General features: G+C 40.2%; 1 protein-coding gene across 1 annotated transcript in view; it reads left to right on the top strand.

Annotated features, from left to right (window-relative positions):
- BMPR1A (bone morphogenetic protein receptor type 1A) overlaps window positions 1-6,690 on the top strand; it is a 40,776-nt gene that overhangs the window by 5,728 nt on the left and 28,358 nt on the right. The gene's annotated exons all lie outside the window — the stretch shown is intronic.

Below are 6,690 nucleotides of genomic sequence, written 5' to 3' on the forward strand. Positions count from 1 at the left end.
AAAGCTTTAAAGTGTATGCACCATTTAAAGTCTTAAGCTGCCAGTAAGTTTGCTAGTTATAGTTAGAAGTAAGCACAAGTTGCTTAGAAAATGAGTAAGAAAACAGAATGACAATATTCTTGTTTTGCAACAGAATGGTTTGAAAAAGAATAAAAAGACAGGTGAGGCAGCTATATGCCAAAAAGTAGTAATGCTTTAGTTGTCTTTACTAATAATCTGAAGAGGAAGCTAACAGGAAAAAAGGCAAGGTAATACAACTTGGGGAAAAATAAAGGAAGTACACAGCTTTAGAATGGCTGATGAAGTGAGGATGATGAAGGAAAAAGTTACTTGAGCTATTTAGTATGAATTTAGGGTAAGTAAAATGTAACTATTTAGGTAGGATGAGCTGTGGTCATTTAGGGGAAAAAAGGGGAGCATCGCACCTATCGCCAACCAGAACAAGCATTTTGGTGTTCCCACAGTAGGCAGTTCTTTACTGAAAGTAGTAAGGCAGATAGTTGTAAAATATTAAAACATTACAATAGATGAGAAATGGAGAAGTAGACGTTACTGTGAAGATGTAGAAACAGGATGGCATACGTGTATCTGGAAAGCTGAGAGAGACTGTGTCATCACCAGCGACCTGCTCGAACCTGTTACCCGTCTTTCTCATGGACCTAGTTATTAGCGCTTGCAATACACGCACAAAGGTAATGAAATGGAAGTCCTATCTTCTGCAACTCTCTGAAGGCACAAATCAGAAAGACAGCAGGTTTAGGACTAAGTACTTGGTTTACATAGTCTTCCAAGTTCTTGCCTCTCAGTGAAAGCTTGTCTGGAATAGTGTTTAATATGTATTAGAAAAGAATAATCATGTGAATGATCAAATGCATAAGATACAGGGGGAAAAAAAAAAGTATGCATATGCCTGCATTTGCATCTGTTGTACAGAAACTTTTGAAGAAAATAGCAGCCTCATGTTCCTGATGTTTAATGTGAATTTCCTGGAAGCTGCAGCTCACTTACACTAACGAGGAAGTTTCTGTGCACTGATTATTCTTCCATGTTTTGATACAGACAGGGCATCTTGTGCTGAGGCTTTAAATGTTTGCAGCTGATCACCACGACAGAACATTTGAATCTGTTGGAGTAATGCTAGAGGGTCAGTAGCCCTATCTGTTAGGAGAATTTCCACAGTGAAGATGTGCAGAAGAGTCCCAAGATGGCTACGCTGGACCATGCTTCAAATGCACTTTGTTGTTGTTCTTCCAAGACCTAAACTGCCTGTTCTCATTCAGACACGTTGCTACAAGTTGCTGGTTTTTGAAAAACGATGGTTTGTTTCATTGGTCAGGTAAAGCATATGAAAATGTTTTACAGAAACGGTTTGGTCCTAGGCTTTCAATGGAATGAAAGTGATTAGGGGTCTGCCTGCCCAGAGGAGACTCCCTGAAGTCTTTGAGATGGCAATGTATGAGAAGAGGGATGTTTATACAGGTGTCCTGAAGTTCCGTGCACTTCCAATTATCATAGAGTTTGCAAATGTATACTTGTAATCTACTCAGTTTGTTCCCTTCAGTAACTTTGTTGTTTGGCGATATCCTCAGTCTTTGATTCAAGAAGGCTTTTTTAATTTTAAAAAAAAAAAATAAAAACTTTGTCAGTCTTGCACAGTTAGCGTCAACAGTTCTGTTGCTCTTACTATCTCCATACATCAGTAGACGGTACCGTTCCCCTCACCTGCCTGTTACGTGGCCGGAGCCTGAGCAGTAGTTCCTATTGTGGGCATACCGCCTCATGAAAAGAAAGCGTACTGTCACCATTCCTGTGACTGGGAAGAAAAAATTTAAAAGCATCCAAAACAATCTTTTTAGAAGTCTTGAACCTGTGAGGGTGGCTACTCTTGCTGTTCTTTGTCAGTGGGGTTTGATAGGCGTTCAAAATCTGGTATCAAGTGTACTGCATACTTGAAAGCAAGTAAGTCTCCTAATTCCTTGGTCTTGTAAATGTTACTTTTAAATGTGTTAATGCATCTGAGAATTTTACAGCTGGTAAATTGATAAGCTGGAATTAATTCCTCAGAAAACTAAAACATTTGTCTCTGTGGGAAATGGATACTTAGTTTGACCATTCACCTCCCAAAAAAGAAAAAGCTAATTATGTAGCTTGTGTTGTAACTGAAGTGAAGGAAGAGGAAAAAATTCACAATTGAAAACAATTAAAAAATAAATAAACAAAATTCATACTTATGTAGAAATGCTTAAACTTGAGTTTTAAGCTGCTGTTACTATAAGGGGAGTGATTATAACTGGGCATGTAGTGCATTTATGGATTTGTGACCTGGGAGAAGCATTTTTTCTACAATCTGCTGTACTACTCTGTGCCACTATCCAAACTGTGCTTCAGCTAGAGTATAAAAACAAAACCAGCTTGCTGTATGTCTCTTACTGTCCTGGGGGATGGGAGTAGCAGAATGCTTCTAAGGTTTATGGAAAAAGTGTTACAATTTTCTTGTAAAACTGGGAATTTGGATAAAGCATGTTCAGGTGCCTTTGACAGCCCATTGATAGCTTATCAAAGCTTCTGAAAGCATTAGCAGTGTTAATGTGTCTGTTTCCAGATCTGTGAGGGTTTTGGTTATTGTAGAGGCCAACATTTTAAATGCATTTAAAGGGGGTAGATGGGTACATTCAGGGTGAGCAGATCGCTCTAGAGGTACTGGTGACACGAATAAATTATGCAGCAGAGATGAATGCAGTGGGATACACGGAGAAGGAGCATCCTAATCGTTCTCTGGGTTTTATACTCGTGCCCTAAACACTTCCTCCTGACTGCTCTTAAGGTCGCCGCATAGGAACGATGGACCGATCTGCTTCTTGAGTAGAGCTGTATTTATACTACAGTATTTCATCTGCTGGTTTTGTTTCAGTACAGTTCTTAACTCAGATGTGTGAAAAACCTCAAAGGAAAAAGGGGAATGGAAAAAGTACTCGGGATGTGACAGAGGATTGGTCATCACAAGATACTGTACAGCATTTGATAAAGAAGGTTCGGTACGATGACTCTTTTTGTCCTCTTTCTTTCTGCCAAAAATAATGCTTTATTCTCTTCAACTCACAACAAAAATTTCTTCCTGTTGTAGAATCTGTGGTTTTCCTGTAACCTTCAATTTTTCCTTCACAGATTTAATTTGAATCAGCCTTAATTCTGTCCTATTGGAGGCGATTAGTGTGGGCTAAGGAATCATGAAAGAAAGAAGGTTTTGATGCTGGAGATGTGGAAGGAATAAATGACTTTTAAATGCAGTAACAGCCTTAACAGAAGTAGTAACGTTAAGAAAAGGCAGAATGAGGTGGTTACACAAATGTGATCTTGAATGATTGGAGAATAATTGAATGGCCAAAGTTAATGAAGAGGCAACTTAGGAGGCAGATGGATTTACTTTTAAGATTTTTAGCTTAAAGAACTGTTGCCATCACAGGAGATAGCTTCAGGTTTAAGGATGATGGGGGAATGGGGGAAATGTTTTTGATGAATAGTGGCCAAATCTTTCCTATAGTATTGAGTATGGGCAACTAAGTCACACATCATAAGGGTCAAAGAGACAAAGTAGGAAAGCAGGGGAAATTGATAGGAGAAGGAATATATAGTATTGTCTGTGTACCTTCTTAGTTTCCTGAGGTCTTAGTCCAGTTGCTTTCTTACATATGGAGAGAAAGGCAAAGATCTGAATGAAAAACATTAAGGATTTTATTAGCTGAACGTGAAGTTTCATTTAATCTAAAAACAAACAAACCCAATCAAACTGCTACCTTAGGTGTTGATGCTGTTCTTAGCTCTACTGTGCAACAGTTGTTGAAAAACTTAGTGTATTTAAAATAACCTTTTGGCCTTAAGAAGTGGTGTAATTGCTTGAATACTAATGGAAGAGATACTAACCTCTAAATAATTTTAATCTCATTGAGCTTTCTGGTCATGTTTCTTGTGTGTATGTTTAGTTTTGCATTTTGTGTGGAAAAAACAGTATTGCTTTAGCACTTTGGTGCAGGGAAGTAGGGGACTGTAATGAAGTATAAACATTACCTTTGAACTCTGTCTACTTATTGAAAGATTACTGTGTTTGGATTTAGAAATGTCTTTGAAGCTATATTTGATGAAGGTACATTGTTTAGACTTAAGAGGAGTAGTTTGTGTGCATGTGCATGCCATGTTGTTTCTGTAGTTATTTAACCAAGCGGATCTACAGTGCACTTAGAGTTTAACTTTGGTTTGCATTAAAATGTATTTTCATGGCAGCAAAACTTGCAGAACACTGACAGGGTAAGATAAGCTTGGACATGTAGATCTAGAGTCCTGGAAACTTTTCCCAGAGTACTTTCTTACACAGTTCACAATTAAAAACGAAGTATTGCAGATGAAAGTAGAAACTGAATGCAGCGCAGAACTCATTTTAGATTATTTGTACTATGGAAGCACTTTCTTAATATAGCTGTCTAATTTAATATCTTCAGTATTTGTGAAATAACCCTGTGCATGAGCATGTTGCGCTACATACATAAGCGTTTATCACTCTCTGATAATGAGAATAACCAAATATTTTGCAGGTTCTGTGTAAGATTATGGATGTTGTAATTACAAGATGTTTGCTCGCTGATGGATTTGGGGGTTTGGTCTCTTTTCCTTTCTTTTCTTTCCTTTTCTTTTCTGCTTGGGCCTATTGAAGCTTTGTTAAGTTCCTTGTACGTGCTGGTGTTTTCCTTGCAAGCCCTGGGAGTTACTAGCGAGAGGGCTTGTGAGGTTGCTACCCCCAGCTGCCCACCTTGCTCTCTCGCTGGAGGTCAGCGCCTCTGTGGCGGTATCAAGCAAGCACCAGCTCATCAGCCACAGCTTTTCAGAGCCTGGCGTATTAATTGAAACTGCCATGGGCTTAGGCTATGCTAGGCTTGCCACCGCCAATACTCGCTCGCTTCTCTTGCCCTTGCTGTCGAGGTGGTAACCTCCTCGTGTTTTGTGTCTGGAGCTTGTAACCTCATAAAAATACCCCGACATGAGTTTCTAGGGTGAGTGTCGAGGCTCACAGATGGCAGAAGAGCTGTTCGCTGACTATTCATACAGTTCAAAGGAATTACAGGAGAGGTTGAAAGGGCGCGTTTCAGCAATTTAAAGTTAGAAGGGTAATATAACTACCACGAAGAACAAACTTAACCGTTAAATGTAATTTGCAAAGTACGTATCTGAAGTTTTCTTTCTGTCCTAAGAACGCTGTAAAGAGCAGATTCCCCCTGCCGCATCCGTGTGTTAGAGGAGTGTAAAGGGAGCAGCGTCTACTACTTGGTTTGTCTGGCCTCTCCAGCTATTAAAAGGCCACTTTGAAAGATGGATGGAGACCGCTCCTTTGAGAATATCTGTGTGTTATTTACAGGGATTTGTGAGAACAGCTAGACTGAGAGTTTCTGTTGTCAGCAGAGTAGGGTGCTTCCATGGGCATGGCAGGCAGGCGAGGAAAATGAGGATTAAGGCTTTACCTTGCCTAGCAGCATTTTCTGTTAGCAAATCGTGATGATGTTGAACTTGCCAGTCTTGTCTCTGTTGTTTGTATGTATTGAGCAAATACTGTTAAAGAAAGGTTTCGTCTTGCCCATTGCAATGACGACTGCTGAATTTGACAATTTAAGAATCATGTGGCTTATCTATGAAGGAACATTTGCAAGCATGTTTTTATCGGAGTGCTGAATTTGACAATTTAAGAATCATGTCGCTCTATGAAGGAACATTTGCAAGCATGTTTTTATCTTGTTTGCAAAATGATGTACAAGTTAGTTTGACCAGCAGTTAGGGGTAGCAGAACAAAAAAAAATACATCCATGTTGACAGTTCTCAGCGTTTTGAGGGCAAGCAGTTTGTGAAATGCTCTTCTCTTGGCCTTTCTTTATTAAGAAATTGCTATTGCAGATCACACGCCGCTTGCTGCGCAAGGGACACCGGAGCATCTGGGGCAGACACCAGAGAGAAAGGATTTGCTGTCGCATAAGGAGGCGGCAGCAGCAGCAGCGGCGGTGATTCCCGTGTTTAAGGCGTCGCTGCCAGCAGTTCCGAGCTTTGGCTGGAGGTTGTGTTTGATAAGCAGTGCTTTCTGTCTGCCCTCAATAATTTTAGTAATAATATTCAATAATCCCTCTTCCAGGGGAAAATTAAAAAAAAAAAAAAATCACCCAACCAAAAAACAAGGGGGGCTTAAGGTCCCCTTTCTGTTACTCTTTCCTAGGACTGACTCGTTCTCTGCTCTGTTTGGGAAATGTATCCTTTAACAGCTAAAATCATACCTGCGAGGTGAGTGGCAATATCAAGCTGACTCTCTTGACCTCGGTAATTACTAATCTCTGCAATCGGGTATTCCTGGGCCTTGGCAGCCTTGCTTGTTTAGCGGTTTTTTTTGTTTGTTTGTTTGGGGTTTTTTTTTTGTTGCTGTTTTGTTTTGGGTTGTTTTTTTCTTTTTTTTTTTTTTTTACAAGTCTTGAATAGGAAAAGAGGTCTTAAAGAGAAAAAGCTGGAAAAAAAGAACACCCCCCACCCCCCTCTCTCGCGTTGTTGGGAAGGGGTCGAGGTCTGGCGGAGGGGAGCCGGCTCGGGGAGGGGGCAGGCGGTATATTCTTATGCTAATCCCCGCTCTGGAGAAGGAGCGAAGCCGCCGTGCAAACAATGGCAGTG

Source organism: Egretta garzetta, unplaced genomic scaffold (genome assembly GCF_000687185.1).
Source record: "Egretta garzetta isolate BGI_Z169 unplaced genomic scaffold, ASM68718v1 scaffold280, whole genome shotgun sequence".
NCBI lineage: Eukaryota > Metazoa > Chordata > Aves > Pelecaniformes > Ardeidae > Egretta > Egretta garzetta.